Here is a 14,829-nt window from a genome sequence, read left to right on the forward strand (position 1 = left end):
GAATACGCCCTTTAACTAACAAATGCACTCTGAGCTCTCATTGGATAGATGGTGGTAAAGTCTTTTATTGGAAAATTAGAGAACCTTAGCAGACTAAATTGATATAAAATGACCCACTTTCTGTTTTACTTTTAAAATAATAGGAAATTTGAAATGGATCTTCTCCCCATGAGCATTTTTCATCCTCTTATTGTCACCTGGGGGATGTTAATGCTTTTGGACTGTTGCCTGCAGCCTTGGCCTTGCCCCCTAAGTGGATATTCGGTGATGGCTATACGCCCTCATAAAGATAGACTGCTGATTACATTTCCATTAAAGACCAGAGCCATGTCTGTCTGCTAATTTCCCTGCCAATAAGAGTTAGAGTTTTACAGTGGCCAGTTTACTGTGGAGAAGAACCACTTTTCTTGTCAGAGTGCAAAGAGATAGCATAAGAAATTTAAGACCGTGGCCTTCATCAACAAATATCCTAAGTAGAGTTTCTAAAATATTATACCTTTTTCTGTGTGTCATATGCCATGCTTTGTGACAAGTTATATTATTGTCTGCCCTTTCAGATTCTATTTTTTCACTGCAGGCACAATGGATATAGAGAGTGTAATTCCAGATACCCATTCATCAAACATCTATGAAACATTGATAATGTGCCACACATTGTGCTAGGTGTCATGGCTTAAAAAATGAATGTGACATGTCTGTTGCCCTCAAGAAGGTTACAATCCAACCCGACCCACCTTGAGTGTAAGGTGTTTTGATGGCAAATACAAAAACAAAATTCTTATGAAAGAAAGGAAGCTATCATAACACCGTGGTTAGCAAAAAGAAACCATAAGTAAAATTCTAGGATCCAGATTATCATTAGTAGTAGATTTAATTATAATAAAGTCTCTGTAACAAAAATTGTTATATCATATTTTTTTCTCTCTTTTTGATTACCCATTGTTATGGACTGAATGTTTATTTACCCATAAAATTCATATGTTGAAGCCATAACTCCCAATGTGATGGTATTTTGAGTTTGGGACTTTGTGAGGTAATTAGGGTTAAATGAGGACATGAAGGTGGGGCCTTCATGATAGAACTAGCATGCTTAAAAGAAGAGACAGGGCTTCCCTAGTGGCGCAGTGGTTAAGAATCCACCTGCCAATGCAGGGGACACGGGTTCGTGCCCTGGTCTGGGAAGATCCCACATGCCACGGAGCAACAAAGCCTGTGTGCCATAACTACTGAGCCTGCATTCTAGAGCCCATGAGCCACAACTACTGAAGCCTGTGCACCTAGAGCCCGTGCTTTGCAACAAGAGAAGCCACCACAATGAGAAGCCTGCGCACCGCAACCCCTGCTCGCAACTTCAGAAAGCCTGCGTGCAGCAATGAAGACCCAACGCAGCCAAAAATAAATAAATACATAAATTTATAGAAAAAGAAAAAGAAGACACACCAGAGAGCTGACTTTCCCACCCACCTTCTCTTTCTCTTTCTCTTTCTCTTACTCTCTTCAAGTGCATGTACTGAGGAAAGGCCATGTGAGCACATAACAAGCAGGCAGCTGTCTGCATGCCAGGAAGAGAGCTCTCACCAGAACAGACCATGCTGGCACCCTGATTTAGGACTTGTAGCCTCCAGACTGTGAGAAAATATATTTCTATTGTTTAAATCACCTAGTCCATGGTGGTTTGTAATGCCAGCCTAAGCTAATATCTACCATCCTATAGTGGGCACCATGCCTGGTACTTTCCATTTATTTTTCCATAATGCTCACCATGACCCTGAAGGCAGTGATTATTGTCCTTATTTTGTCGGTGTGTAAACTGAGTCCAGGGGCTTAAATAATTTTCCTGGGATGATAGAGCTAATAAGTGGCAAGTCAGGATTTGAGCCCATATCCATGTTATGTCCACTACCAAATGATACCACGATATAGCATAGAGTCATTAATCTCTGTTCCCATAAAGTGCAAAGTATGCTACTCAGATATTTATATTCTAACCTCCCAAATCTCCACGTCTTTTCACCTCATAATTTAGTAATAATCACACAAACTAATTTGTTCTTGTTCCTAAACATTCAAAATGCTTGACAATAGTGTATCATCTATGGCTCACACCTTTCCCAGAGACCCCAGGCGGCGGCGGTAGGGCCCGGGAGGGGCGGAGGCTGGGGCAGACGCCTCGCCGCTGCTGCCTCGGCGAATAGCAGTGTGCTGTCCGCCCAGATTGGAGCAATCCCAGGAGCTGTGCGAACAAAGAAGAGAAAGGGAAATCTCTCCCAGCAGCCTCAGGAGCAGCAGATTAAATCTCCTCAATCGACTTGATGTACCTGCATCTGTGGAATACCTGAATAGACAACGAATCATCCCACATCGAGGAGGTGGACTTTGGGAGCAACCATATATATTTTTTTTTCCCTTTTTCTCTTTTTGTGAGTGTGTATGCATATGCTTCTGTGTGTGATTTTGTCTGTATAGCTTTGCTTTTAACATTTGTCCTAGGGTTCTGTCTGTCCGTTTTTGTTTTTTTTTTTTTAAGTATAGTTTTCAGCACTTCTTATCATTGGTGGATTTGGTTTTTGGTTTGGTTGTTCTTTCTTTTTTTTTTTAAATTAAAAATTTTTTTTAATAATTATTTTTGGTTTTTTATTTTAATAACTTTTAATTTTATCTTATTTTATCTTTTTCTTTCTTTCTTTCTTTTTTCCTCCCTTTAATTCTGAGCCGTGTGGAGGACAGGCTCTTGGTGCTCCAGCCAGGCGTCAGGGCTGTGCCTCTGAGGTGGGAGAGCCAAGGTCAGAACATTGGTCCACAAGAGACCTCCCAGCTGCACGTAATACCAAATGGCGAAAATCTCTCAGAGATCTCCATCTCAACATCAAGACCCAGCTTCACTCAACGACCAGCAAGCTACAGTGCTGGACACCCTATGCCAAACAACTAGCAAGACAGGAATACAAACCCACCCATTAGCAGACAGGCTGCCGAAAATCATAATAAGGTCACAGACACCCCAAAACACACCACCAGACGTGGACCTGCCCACCAGAAAGACAAGATCCAACCTCATCCACCAGAACACAGGCACTAGTCCCCTCCACCAGGAAGCCTACACAACCCACTGAACCAACCTTAGCCACTGGGGGCAGACACCAAAAACAATGAGAACTATGAACCTGCAGCCTGCGAAAAGGAGACCCCAAACACAGTAAGTTAAGCAAAATGAGAAGACACAGAAACACACAGCAGATGAAGGAGCAAGGCAAAAACCCACCAGACCAAACAAATGAAGAGGAAATAACAGTCTACCTGAAAAAGAATTCAGAGTAGTGATAGTAAAAATGATCCAAAATCTTGGAAATACAATGGACAGATAGAATGAAACGTTTAACAAGGACCTAGAAGAACTAAAGAGCAAACAAACAATGATGAACGACACAATAAAGGAAATTTAGAATTCTCTAGAAGGAATCAGTAGCAGAATAACTGAGGCAGAAGAACAGATAAGTAACCTGGAAGATAAAATAGGGGAAATAACTACCGCAGAGCAGAATAAAGAAAAAGGAATGAAAAGAATTGAGGACAGTCTCAGAGACCTCTGGGACAATATCAAATGCACCAACATTCGAATTACAGGGGTTCCAGAAGAAGAAGAGAAAAAGAAAGGGACTGAGAAAATATTTGAAGAGATTATAGTTGAAAACTTCCCTAATATGGGTAAGGAAATAGTTAATCAAGTCCAAGAAGCACAGAGAGTCCCATACTGGATAAATCCAAGGAGAAACACACCAAGACACATATTAATCAAACTATCAAAAATTAAATACACAGAAAAAATATTAAAGCAGCAAGAGAAAAACAACAAATAACATACAAGGGAATCCCCATAAGGTTAACAGCTGATCTTTCAGCAGAAACTCTGCAAGCCAGAAGGGAGTGGCATGACATATTTAAAGTGATGAAAGGGAAAAACCTACAACCAAGATTACTCTATCCAGCAAGGATCTCATTCAGGTTTGATGGAGAAATTAAAACCTTTACAGACGAGCAAAAGCTAAGAGAATTCAGCACTACCAAACCAGCTTTACAACAAATGCTAAAGGAACTTCTCTAGGCAGGAAACGCAAGAGAAGGGAAAGACCTACAATAACAAACCCAAAACAATTAAGAAAATGGTAATAGGAACATACGTATCGATAATTACCTTAAATATAAATGAATTAAATGCTCCAACCAAAGACATAAACTGGCTGAATGGATCCAAAAACAAACCCGTATATATGCTGTGTACAAGAGACCCACTTCAGACCTAGGGGCACATACAGACTGAAAGTGAGGGGATGGAAAAAGATATTCCATGCAAATGGAAGCCAAATAAAGCAGAAACTAACACACCATTGTAAAGCAATTATACTCCAATAAAAACTTAAAAAAAAAATAGTGTATCATCTATATACTGATTTCAGGAGGCATAGAAGCAGGAGAAGTTTTTTTTTTTCCTGAGATCCAAGTATCATCTTCTTCAGTAACTATTTAATGTTGTAATGATGAAGAGAAGCAATATAACAGTTGTCTGCCACAATATGATAGCACATTCATCATGTGATTACTGAGATTCTTTGGTTCTGTTTTTGTTTATTTTGGAAATTACGTGACGATGTGAATCAATGGCAGGTGGGACTGTCAGGTACATCATTTAGGAAATCATACAGGTTTCTTCTGATTTGGATAGTTTATTTCCTTGTCAGTTCTGGCCTACCTGTTAAAATATGGAGAGTATATAAATTTGGTACTATTTTCTTTTGCCAGTATGTTTTGAACTTGTGTATTTCTTTCAGTGGCTGAAATAATGTACATTTATTCCTGAGCCAATATCTTTTGAGGGAGGTCTGAATGTATTCATGTTTCTGCCTCATTGCTCTCTTTTCCTTTATAGGAAAATTCCTGAGAGAGTGATTTGTACTCACTGATTCTAATTTCTCTCCTCCCAAGCTTTTTAAAGCTAGCTGAAATCGGATTTGCTCCAAACTGCTCTTATCAAGGTAACTCGTGACCTTTATATTGCTAAATCTAATGCTAATTCTCATCCTTCTTGACCCCTCAGCAGCATATGACACCATTGATCATTCCTCTTCTTTGAAGCACTTTTTTCTTGGTTTCCAGGATATTACATTCACCTGGTTTTCTCTATCTCTGTAGCCACTGCCTCAAGTTTACTTTGCTGATTTACCTTCATCCATTGGATTCCTGCATGTTGAAGTATCTCTGGTATCAGTCTTTGGACCTCTTCTCTTTCCTCTATATTTTTCTACCCTTAGTGATTTCACATAGTCCCATGCCTATTTAAATATTCTATTTTATGTATCTATTCCTGTGTAACAAATCACCCCAATATTTAGTGGTTAAAAATAATAATAGTCATTTGTTATCTCTCACGGTTTCTCAGTCGAGTGGTTCTGGTTTGGGGTATCTTATGAGGTTACAGTCAGATGTCATTTTGAAGGCTTTACTGGGGCTAGAGGATTCACTTCCAGGGTGGCTCATTCGTTTAGCTGGTCAGGGTGGCTCATTCGTTTAGCTGGTGAGTTGACCCTGCTGTTGGCCAGAGGCCTCATTTACTCTCCATAGATCTCTGTAGATAGAAAGTCATGCACTTTGACTTCCATTGCCTGTCATATTGAGCCAGTCCTGCTTCAGTATGGAAATGGACTACATAAAGACATAAGGACCAGGAGACGTGGATCATTAGGGGCCCTCTTTGAAGCTAGCTACCATAGTCTACCTTGTGATATCCCTCACACATACAAAATACATTCACTCTTCCCCCAAGTACCCTCTAAAATTGCATCTTTTATGCCTCAGGTGCAGGCTGTAGTCAAGCATCTCCTCATCTAAATCAAGTCCCGATATGACTGAAGTGGCTCAGGTTAAGTTCATGGAATACATGTCTTCAAGCGAAATTCCTATTGATCTAAAGACCCGTGAGCTAAAGAGACAAGTTATCTGTCTCCAACACGCCCAATATATGTTGGTGGGACAGACATAAAATAAGTGCCCCAAATGTTCCATTTCATAAAGGAGGTAAACAGGAGGCTCACAGGAGCAACTTCTCTCAAGCAATTCCAAACTCCAGCTAGGCAAATGCCTACTCTTGGTTAAGGCACATGCCTATTGCCTGGAGATTATTCATTTTGATGCTTAACTCTGCCATGTGAGGTGTTGATTCCATATTCTGAATCATTCCTTCTTTTTCATAATAAATGGTTTGTGTTTGAGTAGTTTTTCAGCCTGCTTCCAGCCCACTGTAATTTCCAAGTTCAAAATCATCCTTTGTTTTTTTTCCTTTTTTTTTGTAGTGTCTCTGCTCCTATTAGTCCAAGCTAGCAGTGTTTCCACAAATATAATTCACTTAAAAAACTTTTTGGGTCTCCTATGAATCATATTGAGGGTTCATTCAATTAGCAAAAATCCACGTTGATCAACAACTCTTGTTATAATGAACCCTTCTTCACCTTGGGCTTCCTATAAGGCTGCTATAAGAAAACACACCTAAGAATCATAGATGTCCTATTGTTTAATGGAGAGGTTCTGTGAGGCTTGCCTCTAAGATACTTAAAGCCCACCCACTTCCTTTTTTCTGTTTTGAGATACCACTTTAAATATTTCTGAGGTCTTGACGAAGGATTTTACAGTCACACCCTTCATCTTTAGCCAAAGTTTTCCTGACAATGCCTTGGATTTTATCTTTTCCTAGAAGGTATTTTCTTAGTTTTAGCATTGTTTGTCACCAGAAGAGGCAGGACTTAGGTACAGTTTTATTTTGAACACAGAAAGCCGTGGATAATTTATATAGTTAATCATGATTCTTTTTGCTTAACTTTTTAATATTCATTTTAATATAGGAAGCCAGAAGAAGCCAGGTGATACCTTCAGTACTCTGCTTAGAAATATCTTTAACTAAATAATGCTGTTTATTAAGTATATTTTATATTTCCCATGTCATTACAGGTGATGATGTTGCTAAATTTTCTGTACTATATAACAGCAATCCCTCTTTCTCCATCTTCCAATAACATTTCATCACTTTTCTTTAAGCCCTAGTTCACAGTCTTTTTATAAATTTATTTATTTATTTATTTTTTGGCTGCGTTGGGTCTTCGTTGCTGCATGTGGGCTTTCTCTAGTTGTGGCAAGTGGGGGCTACTCTTTGTTGTGGTGCGCAGGCTTCTCGTTGCAGTGGCTTCTCGTTGTGGAGCAAGGCTCTAGGCACGTGGACTTCAGTAGTTGTGGCACGTGGACTCAGTAGTTGTGACGCACGGGCTTAGTTGCTCCGTGACTTGTGGGATCTTCCCAGACCAGGGCTCAAACCCGTGTCCCCTGCATTGGCAGGTGGGTTCTTAACCACTGCACCACCAGGGAAGTCCCTCATAGTCTTTTTAGAGCTGTTGGGATTTGTTGACGTTTTCTAAGCACCTTAGAATTTCACTAATATTCCCCTGAGATTCTTCCAGCTTCTGTCTGTTGCTCAATCACAAATTAACATTTTTAGGTTTTATTACTGTGACACCCTAACCCTATTACCAAAATTCATATTTTTACTTTGACTTTATAAAACAAATCACTCCAAAACTAAGTTGCTTGAAACTACAAAAATAATTGATCTTTTATGTTTTTTGCAGGGGGGTCAGTAATCAAGAGTGCTTTAGTTGCATAGTTCTGGCTCAGGCTGTCTCATGAAGTTACTATCAGATACTCTCAGGCTGGGGCTGAAGGGTCTAATACCAAGGTGGCTTATTCAAATGGCTAGCACATTGGTGCTGGCTATTTTCCAGAGGCTTTAGTTTCTCTCTGCATGAGCCTCTCCACAGGGCTGGTTGAATGTCCTCATGGCATGGAGGTGGCTTCCCTCAGAGCAACCAATTCAGGATACCAAGACAGAAGCTGTAATGCCTTTTTATGACCTAGCCGGGGGAATCACACATTCTTATTTCTACTGTATTCTATTAGTCACACAAGGGTTGCTCTAATTCAGTGTGGGAGTGGATACGTAAAGGCTCGTATACCAGAAAGTATGTCACTGCAGGTCATCTTGGTGGCTGGCTACAGCACTATCACTATACAATGCCTCCCAAGTGTGTATCATCTCCAGTTTGGACTTCTCACCTAAATCCAGCTGCTTGATCAATATCCAGCTACTTGATCATTATATACAACTGCTTGATCAACATCTCTACCTGCAAGTCTAATAGGCATCTGAACATACCACATAGAAAACTGAGCATTTCATGTCTTTGTTCTTGCCCTTCAAATCTGTGTCTCTTACTATCACCCCCATTTCAGAAAATGACAACTGCATTCTTCTAGTTGCTCAGGCCAAGGTTATTGAAGTTATCCTTTACTCACACGCTCTATCAAAATTCTATACATATAATCTGTGTACAGAAAACATTCTTTCAACACATTTTAAGGACACGCTTTTTAGACTTCCTTAGAGAAGAGGGCTGCTTAGGAATCCTAAGCATTGTCCCAGAGCACACTGACTCTTAGCCTAAGGGAGAGAGGGTATAGCTCAGAAAAATTTGCAGATGTGGTGATCCTCCAATGGAATGGATTGTTACTCGTTACAAAATATGCTCTCATTTAAAGAAATGGAATTAGTACAACTTGGATTGAAAATGAGAGAGATAATGTGGAAAAAAGGCACAGTGCTGGTTCAGAATGAGTGGGTATTCAAAAATTGAATATTTACTTTATTCTGGAAAAATTGCAAGGGTTTTTCAAATATTCTCATTGGATTTCAGTCATGTGAAGTAGATACTATTATACCTAATTCAGAAGTGAGAAAACAGAGGCTTAGAAAGATTAAATAATTCACCATTTTTTTTTATCCTTAGCAAGTGGCAGAATTAAGAGTTAAACCCAGGTGTTCCGAAGCAAGTTCAGTATTTTTTTGACGATGCGCCAGCAAGTTCGCATTTTGAGATCTGTAAATAAAAACAAAAAACCAGTTTTGTCGTATTGAAACACAGTTTAACACGAGGTCAAAACATATCCTCAAGCAGTGGACAATGAAGCAAAAATTGTATAAGGAAGATGGTGAGGAGGAGCTTGGAAAGTACAAGAGTGACGGGGGTGTAATGTCAATAAAGAAAGACTTATTTGGTACAATCAGGTCTAGGGCTGGTTGGTAGAAAGGACAAAAGTGCAATACACACAGGAGTAAAGGAATAGAAGCAGAGTGACAGAAGCTGGTATAGGCTCTTGCTCTGGTTCGAGTGGTGGGATGCAGTGGAACTTTCAGGTCTTGATTGAAAGCTGAAAAAAGAGCATTAGGAAAAGAAAGGGAGATTTTTTTTTTTTGACATTTGGTAAATTCTTTAGATTTTAGCATTTCTAAAAAAATTCTGTGAATAAAGTGTGAAATGCAATTAAGACAGCTCTTCCACATGTCACACTGAATAGACAGTATTTTTTGTCCAAGTTGGAAAGAGTATGCAGAGGCAAGAATGTACACAAGATGGAAAGGTGATGAGCTCATTATATAGAAGGGCTGTTTTCTTCCAGTAAAAGAAGGTCTGTTTTCTTCAATTGAGTGCACCTCAGAATCCCTTCCAAAAAGTCAATCAAGTAGTAGAGAAGAGTGCATTTCAGCAACAGTAATAAGAAAAGCTCATATTCTTCTTACCCAATATAAACAAGGAAAAAAGATAACAGCAAAAAGTTGAGGAGCCAAGTATAGTTAACTACAGATACTTTCATAGTCTGTACAAGCTAAGTACAATGTGTGAGGAGGAGAGTTTCCTTGGGGAGCCAGGGAATTGACTTTGAGTGCTGATACATTAATCCTACTTAGAAACACTTATCATTGTAAATAATTAAAAAGTTTGATTTGGGGAGACAGTCTATGCTAAAGGAAGTTCCAGGAAGAGAAACCAAACAAGATAATGGTCTCTATGGAATAATCTGAGGATGGAGAAGTAGAGAAATCATTCTGATATTATTGCTATTAAAAAAAGACAGTGTACCAATCTCTCTAACTTAGACTTTCAGAAAAATGAATGAGGACATGTTCTACAACAGACACTCAATGAATTGAACAGAGTTGGACTTCATTGGATACTGAATTACAGCAAGGAGGTGGAGGGGAACATGAATGTAGTTGCAGATGAGCCTCAAGTATAAGTGGCCTATAAGCACAGAGGCTATATAATACAACATGGAATAATAGAAGGTTAGGATGTGTTTAATTTGCACGTCCTTTAGCACATCTACCAAAATTCCCTCAAGTAATAAATGGGAAAACATGTAAACATGTACATTATTTCTTACTGTAAATGTAAAAAGTTAAAATTGATAAATAGCTCAGTTTTTTTATAAGAGAAAAGCTGGTTTATATTTTCCCCTCAAGTGTAGTCTTTTTCCTAGAGCCAGGATCAGTAGTGGAACAGATTTGTGCACAGTTGATGCATGTGGTTAAAAAGGGAATTGAGTTATAATAATAAAGGAATGTAAGAGATAAGAAAAACTCAGTTTAGTTTTGGATAGCCCATCTTTTTATGCATTCTTGGCATTTCTAAAGTCTGACCTTTTTCTATAGGAAACCACCTGCTTTAATTGTATGCTTGACAAAATGACCTCTTACTTGTGAGATCTTCAGCACCTGAAAAATCAAGTATGAAAGTTAACACTCATTGGTCCCTTATGTCATTATGGTGGAAGAGACAATCTGATAGAATCCCTAGTTCCAAGCTATTAAAAGAGAGTAACAGTAAAACAAAAACCAGGATCTCTTGTCACCCAACAGGCAGTTCTTCACTGATTTGGGAAAGCTCAGATGACAATGTTAGGTTCTTCTTCTGAGCTTTATATGTGGTTCTCTAAAATCTGATCTATGATGAGTAATTGTTTATAAACCTCTAATTCATATGAATGGTACTACAGTTTAAAATCTGAATTTAACATTTTTAATGTTTTCTCAAGCAAGGGATTGCTACTGTTTATGATGCCTTGAATCGTATTTAGGCTTAGTAATGACAATGAACATGTACACATTAATTATTCTTTTCATTTGCCCATTCTAAACCATAAAAGGGATTACGTGAGATCCTAGATAAGAACATATTTATTTACAACTTATAACACAGCCTTGAGCAGTTGCTGTTGTGGTCTGCATTTACAGATGAAGAAATGAAGAAACTGAATCAAGAGCAGTGTTATCTTGAACAGTTTCCTTAATCCAGATATTTCAGCTCACAAGTAAGAATTCAAACTCATGGGTGTCTGACTATAAATAGCTCTTTCCTATAAAAAATACCACCTCCTATGAGGACAGGAACATTCACATATTCAATGCCAGGTAGGATGAAGATTTTTTTTAACAATTGGAACTACTATGAAATATACTCTCTGATGAGGCCTGGTTTCTTCCCTCTGCGTGACATTCAGTAGGTAGGTGAGGAGGTGGAGTATATCTTGGATTCTACTCAGTCACTGTGGCTAAAGGGAGAGACCACTGATGGCACCTCAGAGCAAGCCATTGAGTGGGGAGCATTGGCCATTTCTGGGCTTATTCAGCCTCTATGTCTGGTCAAAGATCATAGTTTCTGGTTTTACTAAGTAAAAGTAAAAGTACTTTACTTAGTACTTTACTAAGTACCTATCCTCTGAACCTGGTACAGATCACAATTCAATGAAGAAAAGAAAGAATGACAACATCTAGACTTTCCATAATGTTACTGGTGTTTTTGACCCTTGGGTTTTAAATGGTTTTATTTATTTGATAACTATCATTCAACATATTAATGATCTTAAAGGCATTTCTGAGGTTGTGGCTTTCTTAATACTTGAGTAAAATTATACCTTATTTTTTAATTACTTGCAATACTCAGAGACAATATTTACTTTAATGTGTTTCTTTTTTAAATTAATTAATTAATTATATTTTTGGCTGCCTTGGGTCTTTGTTGTTGCGTGCGGGTTTTCCCTAGTTGTGGTGAGCAGAGGGCTACTCTTCGTTGCGGAGCGCGGGCTGTAGGTGTGCATGCTCTACAGCACAAGCTCAGTAGTTGTGGTGCACAGGCTTAGCTGCTCTGCAGCATTTAGGATCTTCCTGGACCAGAGCTTGGACCCGTGTCCCCTGAATTGGCAGGCAGATTCTTAACCGCTGCGCCACCAGGGAAGTCCAATGTGTTTCTTATTACACTTTTAATTATAGAATCAATTCATTTGATTGGTTAAAAAAATTCACGCTATATAGTGAATTAAATAAAATATAAAATCTAGTTGGCTTATCTCCTTTCCAGTATCCATCCCCAGCCAATTTCATTATCCGAAGGAAACTACTGTTAACTGTTTGGTTTTCTTTTTATTGTCCCTCAAATTTCAAATAACAAATTCACTTGATATATGATTTACTGACTTGTCAAATTAATATAGTGCCTAATGAATCTCCATCATAAAAATAAGAACTTGTGCATACTAACTTTTCTTTCAATTCTTCATTTACCTTCAATTTCTGTTAGTTATTACCATTTTTATGTTGTCAAACTTTATAGCATTTCATTCTGTTCTTTAAACATTAAGTCTTCTTGCTATGTTTAGATTGATTCCAAATAATCAAAGGCTAAGGGGCAGCATTTACAATATGTTTTTCTAAATATTTTGTGCTACAAAGTCAAGAATGTGAATAGAAAAGAAAATATGATCCTAAGGAATTAAAAATTCACGTTTTACAGAAGACCCTTCCAAATGTTAATGTCAAATAAACTTTTTTATTTTCTGTCCAGTCTCCTGCAAGCCTTCTGGGTCATATATGGTACAGGGATTGTAAATTTTCTGAGTTCTGGCATTATAAAACTAGAATCTAAAACTGATTTTGCATTGTTCTCACATTTTCTCGTTAGTTTGGCAGGGTAGAGAGTGTAATATTCCAGATATTTCTCACTCAGAATTTGAAAACATTCTTTCACCCCTTGTTTTGTTCTAAGAAAATCTGTGTCAGTGGTATATGATTTTCACTTAAGTGATACAGAAGTATTTAGTGAACACCCCCACTTATGTAGGTAACTTTTATTTCTCTGTAGAAGTTTTCAGATTTTTTTTCTTTATCCTTAGAATTCACAGTGCTGTGTTTAGAAGTTGGTCTTTTTTCTAACAAATACTTGAGGTCTTTTCAATCTGCAACTTCTTCCAAATAGGGGGATATTCTATTGTATTCTGATTGGACCCTCTCTCCACTGTTTCTGCTTTCTCCTTTGAAAATATTTTTAGAAGGCTGTCAGACTTTCTGCAGCCTTCATAATTTCCCTCTCAATTTCTGTGTGTTTGTTTTACTTTATCATCTTACAATTGGTCTTTAAAATCACTAAGTTTATTTTCAACCATATTTCCTTTTCTATCATTCACTCCATGTTTATAAAAAGTCACAATGATTGCCGTGTTTTCTGATTGTTCTTTTCTTTGTCACCTGTGATAATAATTTAATATATTATTCAAAGTGATTAAAAGTTTTCTACTGGGATCCTTTATTTTACATTTCCTACTTCACTCTGTTGATACTCTTTAAATATCTTGTGATGCAAATATCTTGTGACTATTATATGTATATATATTTGAATAAATTTGTGACTTAAAAAAACTATAATGGTTAGAATAAGTAGGTGTTTCCTCTGACTTTGGGTAAGCATTTTCTAAACAGATCTTTCCCTTGAATAAGGGTTGGGGGACAGTGGCCTGTGCAAGTCGGGAGAGCATGTAGGCAAAACAGCATCCCCATAGGATGTGTGAAGGAAATTTATCTGAAGACATTACAGATCACTGTAATGTAGAAGGAGAAAAATGACCCAAGATAAACTATTTATTGGTGACCCCACTGGGAATTAATGGTGTAATGAAACTTGGATTTTCCCTATTCTTCAACAGAATCATTTTCTAGTAACCTTACTAAACTTTTAAGTCCTTGTGTCTCTTCTCAGAACTTTTTTTTCCATATTCATTTTAATATTTATTTATTTATTTGTTTGTATGTTTATTTATTTATGCTGGGTCTTAGTTGCAGCAGGCGGGCTCCTTAGTTGCGGCTCATGGGCTCCTTAGTTGCAACATGTGGCCTCCTTAGTCATGGCATGTGAACTCAGTTGCGGCATTCATGTGGGATCTAGTTCCCTGACCAGGTATCGAACCCGGGCCCCCTGCATTGGGAGCATGGAGTCTTAACCACTGCACCACCAGGGAAGTCCCCATATTCATTTTAAATGAATCTCTGATAATTAACCTTTATCAAGAAGGCTGTTTGTCTTGCTGCTCCTTTGGTAAACATTCTGTTGTTAATGGAAGTGTTATTTTATATACTACATGAAGTTCTTATTGATATTTCGAATCTTCACTATGGGAAACAAGAAGGACCAAGAATAAAATAGAAATGATAGAGAAGTGATACATTCCCAGGAAAAGAAGAGTAGTACCGGGCTTCCCTGGTGGCACAGTGGTTAAGAATCCGCCTGTCAATGTAGGGGACACAGGTTTGAGCCCCGGTCCAGGAAGATCCCACATGCCGCAGAGCAACTGAGCCCGTGCACCACAGCTACTGAGCCTGCTCTCTAGAGCCTGCGAGCCACAACTACTGAGCCCGTGTACCACAACTACTGAAGCCCCTGCACCTAGAGCCCATGCTCCGCAACAAGAGAAGCCACCACAATAAGAAGCCCGCACACCGCAATGAAGAGTAGCCCCCGCTCACCACAACTAGAGAAAGTCTGCATGTAGCAACGAAGACCCAGTGCAGCCAAAGATAAATAAATAAAATAAATAAATTAAAAAAAAAAGAAGGGGGGTACCATCTCA

This window comes from Eubalaena glacialis, chromosome 6, assembly GCF_028564815.1.
Source record: "Eubalaena glacialis isolate mEubGla1 chromosome 6, mEubGla1.1.hap2.+ XY, whole genome shotgun sequence".
NCBI classification, from domain to species: Eukaryota; Metazoa; Chordata; class Mammalia; order Artiodactyla; family Balaenidae; genus Eubalaena; species Eubalaena glacialis.